At 44.9% G+C, this 11,894-nt stretch overlaps 1 long non-coding RNA gene across 2 annotated transcripts; it reads left to right on the top strand.

The window, feature by feature from the left end:
- LOC109849951 lies at nucleotides 10,983-11,885 on the top strand. Of its 2 annotated transcripts, XR_002249286.1 has the most exons (4): nucleotides 10,983-11,037; nucleotides 11,133-11,225; nucleotides 11,400-11,560; nucleotides 11,776-11,885. It is a non-coding gene; the product is annotated as an uncharacterized LOC109849951 (long non-coding RNA). The 2 variants fall into 2 exon arrangements; XR_002249285.1 differs by having other exon boundaries at nucleotides 11,400-11,885.

The following is an 11,894-nucleotide window of genomic DNA, read 5'->3' as shown; positions in this document are numbered from 1 at the left end:
ATCAAACCTTCCTACAGTTAGGATTGTCTCAAAACACCCACTTGGTCAAACCTTCTTACAGTTAGGACCACAGTCAAAATCCCCTCTCGATTCCCCCAATGAACGAGAGGTCCACAAATTGAGCGATCAAACCTTCCTACAGTTAGGATTGTCTCAAAACACCCACTTGGTCAAACCTTCTTACAGTTAGGACCACAGTCAAAATCCCCTCTCGATTCCCCCAATGAACGAGAGGTCCACAAATTGAGCGATCAAACCTTCCTACAGTTAGGATTGTCTCAAAACACCCACTTGGTCAAACCTTCTTACAGTTAGGACCACAGTCAAAATCCCCTCTCGATTCCCCCAATGAACGAGAGGTCCACAAATTGAGCGATCAAACCTTCCTACAGTTAGGATTGTCTCAAAACACCCACTTGGTCAAACCTTCTTACAGTTAGGACCACAGTCAAAATCCCCTCTCGATTCCCCCAATGAACGAGAGGTCCACAAATTGAGCGATCAAACCTTCCTACAGTTAGGATTGTCTCAAAACACCCACTTGGTCAAACCTTCTTACAGTTAGGACCACAGTCAAAATCCCCTCTCGATTCCCCCAATGAACGAGAGGTCCACAAATTGAGCGATCAAACCTTCCTACAGTTAGGATTGTCTCAAAACACCCACTTGGTCAAACCTTCTTACAGTTAGGACCACAGTCAAAATCCCCTCTCGATTCCCCCAATGAACGAGAGGTCCACAAATTGAGCGATCAAACCTTCCTACAGTTAGGATTGTCTCAAAACACCCACTTGGTCAAACCTTCTTACAGTTAGGACCACAGTCAAAATCCCCTCTCGATTCCCCCAATGAACGAGAGGTCCACAAATTGAGCGATCAAACCTTCCTACAGTTAGGATTGTCTCAAAACACCCACTTGGTCAAACCTTCTTACAGTTAGGACCACAGTCAAAATCCCCTCTCGATTCCCCCAATGAACGAGAGGTCCACAAATTGAGCGATCAAACCTTCCTACAGTTAGGATTGTCTCAAAACACCCACTTGGTCAAACCTTCTTACAGTTAGGACCACAGTCAAAATCCCCTCTCGATTCCCCCAATGAACGAGAGGTCCACAAATTGAGCGATCAAACCTTCCTACAGTTAGGATTGTCTCAAAACACCCACTTGGTCAAACCTTCTTACAGTTAGGACCACAGTCAAAATCCCCTCTCGATTCCCCCAATGAACGAGAGGTCCACAAATTGAGCGATCAAACCTTCCTACAGTTAGGATTGTCTCAAAACACCCACTTGGTCAAACCTTCTTACAGTTAGGACCACAGTCAAAATCCCCTCTCGATTCCCCCAATGAACGAGAGGTCCACAAATTGAGCGATCAAACCTTCCTACAGTTAGGATTGTCTCAAAACACCCACTTGGTCAAACCTTCTTACAGTTAGGACCACAGTCAAAATCCCCTCTCGATTCCCCCAATGAACGAGAGGTCCACAAATTGAGCGATCAAACCTTCCTACAGTTAGGATTGTCTCAAAACACCCACTTGGTCAAACCTTCTTACAGTTAGGACCACAGTCAAAATCCCCTCTCGATTCCCCCAATGAACGAGAGGTCCACAAATTGAGCGATCAAACCTTCCTACAGTTAGGATTGTCTCAAAACACCCACTTGGTCAAACCTTCTTACAGTTAGGACCACAGTCAAAATCCCCTCTCGATTCCCCCAATGAACGAGAGGTCCACAAATTGAGCGATCAAACCTTCCTACAGTTAGGATTGTCTCAAAACACCCACTTGGTCAAACCTTCTTACAGTTAGGACCACAGTCAAAATCCCCTCTCGATTCCCCCAATGAACGAGAGGTCCACAAATTGAGCGATCAAACCTTCCTACAGTTAGGATTGTCTCAAAACACCCACTTGGTCAAACCTTCTTACAGTTAGGACCACAGTCAAAATCCCCTCTCGATTCCCCCAATGAACGAGAGGTCCACAAATTGAGCGATCAAACCTTCCTACAGTTAGGATTGTCTCAAAACACCCACTTGGTCAAACCTTCTTACAGTTAGGACCACAGTCAAAATCCCCTCTCGATTCCCCCAATGAACGAGAGGTCCACAAATTGAGCGATCAAACCTTCCTACAGTTAGGATTGTCTCAAAACACCCACTTGGTCAAACCTTCTTACAGTTAGGACCACAGTCAAAATCCCCTCTCGATTCCCCCAATGAACGAGAGGTCCACAAATTGAGCGATCAAACCTTCCTACAGTTAGGATTGTCTCAAAACACCCACTTGGTCAAACCTTCTTACAGTTAGGACCACAGTCAAAATCCCCTCTCGATTCCCCCAATGAACGAGAGGTCCACAAATTGAGCGATCAAACCTTCCTACAGTTAGGATTGTCTCAAAACACCCACTTGGTCAAACCTTCTTACAGTTAGGACCACAGTCAAAATCCCCTCTCGATTCCCCCAATGAACGAGAGGTCCACAAATTGAGCGATCAAACCTTCCTACAGTTAGGATTGTCTCAAAACACCCACTTGGTCAAACCTTCTTACAGTTAGGACCACAGTCAAAATCCCCTCTCGATTCCCCCAATGAACGAGAGGTCCACAAATTGAGCGATCAAACCTTCCTACAGTTAGGATTGTCTCAAAACACCCACTTGGTCAAACCTTCTTACAGTTAGGACCACAGTCAAAATCCCCTCTCGATTCCCCCAATGAACGAGAGGTCCACAAATTGAGCGATCAAACCTTCCTACAGTTAGGATTGTCTCAAAACACCCACTTGGTCAAACCTTCTTACAGTTAGGACCACAGTCAAAATCCCCTCTCGATTCCCCCAATGAACGAGAGGTCCACAAATTGAGCGATCAAACCTTCCTACAGTTAGGATTGTCTCAAAACACCCACTTGGTCAAACCTTCTTACAGTTAGGACCACAGTCAAAATCCCCTCTCGATTCCCCCAATGAACGAGAGGTCCACAAATTGAGCGATCAAACCTTCCTACAGTTAGGATTGTCTCAAAACACCCACTTGGTCAAACCTTCTTACAGTTAGGACCACAGTCAAAATCCCCTCTCGATTCCCCCAATGAACGAGAGGTCCACAAATTGAGCGATCAAACCTTCCTACAGTTAGGATTGTCTCAAAACACCCACTTGGTCAAACCTTCTTACAGTTAGGACCACAGTCAAAATCCCCTCTCGATTCCCCCAATGAACGAGAGGTCCACAAATTGAGCGATCAAACCTTCCTACAGTTAGGATTGTCTCAAAACACCCACTTGGTCAAACCTTCTTACAGTTAGGACCACAGTCAAAATCCCCTCTCGATTCCCCCAATGAACGAGAGGTCCACAAATTGAGCGATCAAACCTTCCTACAGTTAGGATTGTCTCAAAACACCCACTTGGTCAAACCTTCTTACAGTTAGGACCACAGTCAAAATCCCCTCTCGATTCCCCCAATGAACGAGAGGTCCACAAATTGAGCGATCAAACCTTCCTACAGTTAGGATTGTCTCAAAACACCCACTTGGTCAAACCTTCTTACAGTTAGGACCACAGTCAAAATCCCCTCTCGATTCCCCCAATGAACGAGAGGTCCACAAATTGAGCGATCAAACCTTCCTACAGTTAGGATTGTCTCAAAACACCCACTTGGTCAAACCTTCTTACAGTTAGGACCACAGTCAAAATCCCCTCTCGATTCCCCCAATGAACGAGAGGTCCACAAATTGAGCGATCAAACCTTCCTACAGTTAGGATTGTCTCAAAACACCCACTTGGTCAAACCTTCTTACAGTTAGGACCACAGTCAAAATCCCCTCTCGATTCCCCCAATGAACGAGAGGTCCACAAATTGAGCGATCAAACCTTCCTACAGTTAGGATTGTCTCAAAACACCCACTTGGTCAAACCTTCTTACAGTTAGGACCACAGTCAAAATCCCCTCTCGATTCCCCCAATGAACGAGAGGTCCACAAATTGAGCGATCAAACCTTCCTACAGTTAGGATTGTCTCAAAACACCCACTTGGTCAAACCTTCTTACAGTTAGGACCACAGTCAAAATCCCCTCTCGATTCCCCCAATGAACGAGAGGTCCACAAATTGAGCGATCAAACCTTCCTACAGTTAGGATTGTCTCAAAACACCCACTTGGTCAAACCTTCTTACAGTTAGGACCACAGTCAAAATCCCCTCTCGATTCCCCCAATGAACGAGAGGTCCACAAATTGAGCGATCAAACCTTCCTACAGTTAGGATTGTCTCAAAACACCCACTTGGTCAAACCTTCTTACAGTTAGGACCACAGTCAAAATCCCCTCTCGATTCCCCCAATGAACGAGAGGTCCACAAATTGAGCGATCAAACCTTCCTACAGTTAGGATTGTCTCAAAACACCCACTTGGTCAAACCTTCTTACAGTTAGGACCACAGTCAAAATCCCCTCTCGATTCCCCCAATGAACGAGAGGTCCACAAATTGAGCGATCAAACCTTCCTACAGTTAGGATTGTCTCAAAACACCCACTTGGTCAAACCTTCTTACAGTTAGGACCACAGTCAAAATCCCCTCTCGATTCCCCCAATGAACGAGAGGTCCACAAATTGAGCGATCAAACCTTCCTACAGTTAGGATTGTCTCAAAACACCCACTTGGTCAAACCTTCTTACAGTTAGGACCACAGTCAAAATCCCCTCTCGATTCCCCCAATGAACGAGAGGTCCACAAATTGAGCGATCAAACCTTCCTACAGTTAGGATTGTCTCAAAACACCCACTTGGTCAAACCTTCTTACAGTTAGGACCACAGTCAAAATCCCCTCTCGATTCCCCCAATGAACGAGAGGTCCACAAATTGAGCGATCAAACCTTCCTACAGTTAGGATTGTCTCAAAACACCCACTTGGTCAAACCTTCTTACAGTTAGGACCACAGTCAAAATCCCCTCTCGATTCCCCCAATGAACGAGAGGTCCACAAATTGAGCGATCAAACCTTCCTACAGTTAGGATTGTCTCAAAACACCCACTTGGTCAAACCTTCTTACAGTTAGGACCACAGTCAAAATCCCCTCTCGATTCCCCCAATGAACGAGAGGTCCACAAATTGAGCGATCAAACCTTCCTACAGTTAGGATTGTCTCAAAACACCCACTTGGTCAAACCTTCTTACAGTTAGGACCACAGTCAAAATCCCCTCTCGATTCCCCCAATGAACGAGAGGTCCACAAATTGAGCGATCAAACCTTCCTACAGTTAGGATTGTCTCAAAACACCCACTTGGTCAAACCTTCTTACAGTTAGGACCACAGTCAAAATCCCCTCTCGATTCCCCCAATGAACGAGAGGTCCACAAATTGAGCGATCAAACCTTCCTACAGTTAGGATTGTCTCAAAACACCCACTTGGTCAAACCTTCTTACAGTTAGGACCACAGTCAAAATCCCCTCTCGATTCCCCCAATGAACGAGAGGTCCACAAATTGAGCGATCAAACCTTCCTACAGTTAGGATTGTCTCAAAACACCCACTTGGTCAAACCTTCTTACAGTTAGGACCACAGTCAAAATCCCCTCTCGATTCCCCCAATGAACGAGAGGTCCACAAATTGAGCGATCAAACCTTCCTACAGTTAGGATTGTCTCAAAACACCCACTTGGTCAAACCTTCTTACAGTTAGGACCACAGTCAAAATCCCCTCTCGATTCCCCCAATGAACGAGAGGTCCACAAATTGAGCGATCAAACCTTCCTACAGTTAGGATTGTCTCAAAACACCCACTTGGTCAAACCTTCTTACAGTTAGGACCACAGTCAAAATCCCCTCTCGATTCCCCCAATGAACGAGAGGTCCACAAATTGAGCGATCAAACCTTCCTACAGTTAGGATTGTCTCAAAACACCCACTTGGTCAAACCTTCTTACAGTTAGGACCACAGTCAAAATCCCCTCTCGATTCCCCCAATGAACGAGAGGTCCACAAATTGAGCGATCAAACCTTCCTACAGTTAGGATTGTCTCAAAACACCCACTTGGTCAAACCTTCTTACAGTTAGGACCACAGTCAAAATCCCCTCTCGATTCCCCCAATGAACGAGAGGTCCACAAATTGAGCGATCAAACCTTCCTACAGTTAGGATTGTCTCAAAACACCCACTTGGTCAAACCTTCTTACAGTTAGGACCACAGTCAAAATCCCCTCTCGATTCCCCCAATGAACGAGAGGTCCACAAATTGAGCGATCAAACCTTCCTACAGTTAGGATTGTCTCAAAACACCCACTTGGTCAAACCTTCTTACAGTTAGGACCACAGTCAAAATCCCCTCTCGATTCCCCCAATGAACGAGAGGTCCACAAATTGAGCGATCAAACCTTCCTACAGTTAGGATTGTCTCAAAACACCCACTTGGTCAAACCTTCTTACAGTTAGGACCACAGTCAAAATCCCCTCTCGATTCCCCCAATGAACGAGAGGTCCACAAATTGAGCGATCAAACCTTCCTACAGTTAGGATTGTCTCAAAACACCCACTTGGTCAAACCTTCTTACAGTTAGGACCACAGTCAAAATCCCCTCTCGATTCCCCCAATGAACGAGAGGTCCACAAATTGAGCGATCAAACCTTCCTACAGTTAGGATTGTCTCAAAACACCCACTTGGTCAAACCTTCTTACAGTTAGGACCACAGTCAAAATCCCCTCTCGATTCCCCCAATGAACGAGAGGTCCACAAATTGAGCGATCAAACCTTCCTACAGTTAGGATTGTCTCAAAACACCCACTTGGTCAAACCTTCTTACAGTTAGGACCACAGTCAAAATCCCCTCTCGATTCCCCCAATGAACGAGAGGTCCACAAATTGAGCGATCAAACCTTCCTACAGTTAGGATTGTCTCAAAACACCCACTTGGTCAAACCTTCTTACAGTTAGGACCACAGTCAAAATCCCCTCTCGATTCCCCCAATGAACGAGAGGTCCACAAATTGAGCGATCAAACCTTCCTACAGTTAGGATTGTCTCAAAACACCCACTTGGTCAAACCTTCTTACAGTTAGGACCACAGTCAAAATCCCCTCTCGATTCCCCCAATGAACGAGAGGTCCACAAATTGAGCGATCAAACCTTCCTACAGTTAGGATTGTCTCAAAACACCCACTTGGTCAAACCTTCTTACAGTTAGGACCACAGTCAAAATCCCCTCTCGATTCCCCCAATGAACGAGAGGTCCACAAATTGAGCGATCAAACCTTCCTACAGTTAGGATTGTCTCAAAACACCCACTTGGTCAAACCTTCTTACAGTTAGGACCACAGTCAAAATCCCCTCTCGATTCCCCCAATGAACGAGAGGTCCACAAATTGAGCGATCAAACCTTCCTACAGTTAGGATTGTCTCAAAACACCCACTTGGTCAAACCTTCTTACAGTTAGGACCACAGTCAAAATCCCCTCTCGATTCCCCCAATGAACGAGAGGTCCACAAATTGAGCGATCAAACCTTCCTACAGTTAGGATTGTCTCAAAACACCCACTTGGTCAAACCTTCTTACAGTTAGGACCACAGTCAAAATCCCCTCTCGATTCCCCCAATGAACGAGAGGTCCACAAATTGAGCGATCAAACCTTCCTACAGTTAGGATTGTCTCAAAACACCCACTTGGTCAAACCTTCTTACAGTTAGGACCACAGTCAAAATCCCCTCTCGATTCCCCCAATGAACGAGAGGTCCACAAATTGAGCGATCAAACCTTCCTACAGTTAGGATTGTCTCAAAACACCCACTTGGTCAAACCTTCTTACAGTTAGGACCACAGTCAAAATCCCCTCTCGATTCCCCCAATGAACGAGAGGTCCACAAATTGAGCGATCAAACCTTCCTACAGTTAGGATTGTCTCAAAACACCCACTTGGTCAAACCTTCTTACAGTTAGGACCACAGTCAAAATCCCCTCTCGATTCCCCCAATGAACGAGAGGTCCACAAATTGAGCGATCAAACCTTCCTACAGTTAGGATTGTCTCAAAACACCCACTTGGTCAAACCTTCTTACAGTTAGGACCACAGTCAAAATCCCCTCTCGATTCCCCCAATGAACGAGAGGTCCACAAATTGAGCGATCAAACCTTCCTACAGTTAGGATTGTCTCAAAACACCCACTTGGTCAAACCTTCTTACAGTTAGGACCACAGTCAAAATCCCCTCTCGATTCCCCCAATGAACGAGAGGTCCACAAATTGAGCGATCAAACCTTCCTACAGTTAGGATTGTCTCAAAACACCCACTTGGTCAAACCTTCTTACAGTTAGGACCACAGTCAAAATCCCCTCTCGATTCCCCCAATGAACGAGAGGTCCACAAATTGAGCGATCAAACCTTCCTACAGTTAGGATTGTCTCAAAACACCCACTTGGTCAAACCTTCTTACAGTTAGGACCACAGTCAAAATCCCCTCTCGATTCCCCCAATGAACGAGAGGTCCACAAATTGAGCGATCAAACCTTCCTACAGTTAGGATTGTCTCAAAACACCCACTTGGTCAAACCTTCTTACAGTTAGGACCACAGTCAAAATCCCCTCTCGATTCCCCCAATGAACGAGAGGTCCACAAATTGAGCGATCAAACCTTCCTACAGTTAGGATTGTCTCAAAACACCCACTTGGTCAAACCTTCTTACAGTTAGGACCACAGTCAAAATCCCCTCTCGATTCCCCCAATGAACGAGAGGTCCACAAATTGAGCGATCAAACCTTCCTACAGTTAGGATTGTCTCAAAACACCCACTTGGTCAAACCTTCTTACAGTTAGGACCACAGTCAAAATCCCCTCTCGATTCCCCCAATGAACGAGAGGTCCACAAATTGAGCGATCAAACCTTCCTACAGTTAGGATTGTCTCAAAACACCCACTTGGTCAAACCTTCTTACAGTTAGGACCACAGTCAAAATCCCCTCTCGATTCCCCCAATGAACGAGAGGTCCACAAATTGAGCGATCAAACCTTCCTACAGTTAGGATTGTCTCAAAACACCCACTTGGTCAAACCTTCTTACAGTTAGGACCACAGTCAAAATCCCCTCTCGATTCCCCCAATGAACGAGAGGTCCACAAATTGAGCGATCAAACCTTCCTACAGTTAGGATTGTCTCAAAACACCCACTTGGTCAAACCTTCTTACAGTTAGGACCACAGTCAAAATCCCCTCTCGATTCCCCCAATGAACGAGAGGTCCACAAATTGAGCGATCAAACCTTCCTACAGTTAGGATTGTCTCAAAACACCCACTTGGTCAAACCTTCTTACAGTTAGGACCACAGTCAAAATCCCCTCTCGATTCCCCCAATGAACGAGAGGTCCACAAATTGAGCGATCAAACCTTCCTACAGTTAGGATTGTCTCAAAACACCCACTTGGTCAAACCTTCTTACAGTTAGGACCACAGTCAAAATCCCCTCTCGATTCCCCCAATGAACGAGAGGTCCACAAATTGAGCGATCAAACCTTCCTACAGTTAGGATTGTCTCAAAACACCCACTTGGTCAAACCTTCTTACAGTTAGGACCACAGTCAAAATCCCCTCTCGATTCCCCCAATGAACGAGAGGTCCACAAATTGAGCGATCAAACCTTCCTACAGTTAGGATTGTCTCAAAACACCCACTTGGTCAAACCTTCTTACAGTTAGGACCACAGTCAAAATCCCCTCTCGATTCCCCCAATGAACGAGAGGTCCACAAATTGAGCGATCAAACCTTCCTACAGTTAGGATTGTCTCAAAACACCCACTTGGTCAAACCTTCTTACAGTTAGGACCACAGTCAAAATCCCCTCTCGATTCCCCCAATGAACGAGAGGTCCACAAATTGAGCGATCAAACCTTCCTACAGTTAGGATTGTCTCAAAACACCCACTTGGTCAAACCTTCTTACAGTTAGGACCACAGTCAAAATCCCCTCTCGATTCCCCCAATGAACGAGAGGTCCACAAATTGAGCGATCAAACCTTCCTACAGTTAGGATTGTCTCAAAACACCCACTTGGTCAAACCTTCTTACAGTTAGGACCACAGTCAAAATCCCCTCTCGATTCCCCCAATGAACGAGAGGTCCACAAATTGAGCGATCAAACCTTCCTACAGTTAGGATTGTCTCAAAACACCCACTTGGTCAAACCTTCTTACAGTTAGGACCACAGTCAAAATCCCCTCTCGATTCCCCCAATGAACGAGAGGTCCACAAATTGAGCGATCAAACCTTCCTACAGTTAGGATTGTCTCAAAACACCCACTTGGTCAAACCTTCTTACAGTTAGGACCACAGTCAAAATCCCCTCTCGATTCCCCCAATGAACGAGAGGTCCACAAATTGAGCGATCAAACCTTCCTACAGTTAGGATTGTCTCAAAACACCCACTTGGTCAAACCTTCTTACAGTTAGGACCACAGTCAAAATCCCCTCTCGATTCCCCCAATGAACGAGAGGTCCACAAATTGAGCGATCAAACCTTCCTACAGTTAGGATTGTCTCAAAACACCCACTTGGTCAAACCTTCTTACAGTTAGGACCACAGTCAAAATCCCCTCTCGATTCCCCCAATGAACGAGAGGTCCACAAATTGAGCGATCAAACCTTCCTACAGTTAGGATTGTCTCAAAACACCCACTTGGTCAAACCTTCTTACAGTTAGGACCACAGTCAAAATCCCCTCTCGATTCCCCCAATGAACGAGAGGTCCACAAATTGAGCGATCAAACCTTCCTACAGTTAGGATTGTCTCAAAACACCCACTTGGTCAAACCTTCTTACAGTTAGGACCACAGTCAAAATCCCCTCTCGATTCCCCCAATGAACGAGAGGTCCACAAATTGAGCGATCAAACCTTCCTACAGTTAGGATTGTCTCAAAACACCCACTTGGTCAAACCTTCTTACAGTTAGGACCACAGTCAAAATCCCCTCTCGATTCCCCCAATGAACGAGAGGAGCATATGGAGTTCCAAGAAATGACATCAAGTTCTTTGCTCTAATGCAAAAGGTTCATATTGATGACTTCTCTTCTCTATTTCCTAGGGTAAATCAGAATTCAAGTAAGAACTGAAATTTAGTGACAATATTATGTGACTGATGCAGGTATCTTATACTATAAGAGGTCAATCATTCAGTCCAGCCGACATTGAATTTGTCATTCTAAAGATGAAACCTCCACCCCATCGTCCACAAATAGTATGTATATTTTCCTTCATATTTCCGGGTTCTAATGTTTCGATATTCGATGCTCATAAGATAAACCGTTCCACCCCATCATCCACAAATAGTATGTATATTTTCCTTCATATTTTCGGGTTCTAATGTTTCGATATTCGATGCTCATAAGATAAACCGTAAAATTACCTTTAGGCTTTGGCTTTGGCTATTCATACCTTTAAAATATCAGAGGAGCACAGAATATACTCAATTGACGCCCCCAGAGCCACTTTTAGTGTTTGCCCTCAGCTCCGGGATGTTTTCCTCTCCACAGAGAGCACATGAACAATTAAAACTATTCCCAATTGTTTTTTGTAAGTCATACTCTTTCTACTCTTTCCAATTCTGGAGTTCACTTGCATAAGAGGTTTAGCTGCTTTTTTTTATACACTAATGTGAAGATTGCCTGCAATGTGGTAGCCCCTCCAAGCTTGTCACACCATCTCATACTCTCGAATATCATTGTCATTTATGTAAATTAGGATAAACCACAAAACAGTAATCAAGTTTTGTGAAATGACTATTGCAGAGTGAGGCTGCTAGTGTGATTTGGTTATCTGAACACTAGAAAGCTAGCTTCCAGAGCCTAAATAGAGATAAATGGTGAAAAGGATTAGAGCAGAAACCCATAAGTTTTTGGATAACTGC

Source organism: Asparagus officinalis, chromosome 7 (genome assembly GCF_001876935.1).
Source record: "Asparagus officinalis chromosome 7, Aspof.V1, whole genome shotgun sequence".
Taxonomy (NCBI): Eukaryota; Viridiplantae; Streptophyta; class Magnoliopsida; order Asparagales; family Asparagaceae; genus Asparagus; species Asparagus officinalis.
This window is presented reverse-complemented; position numbering and strand designations above follow the sequence as displayed.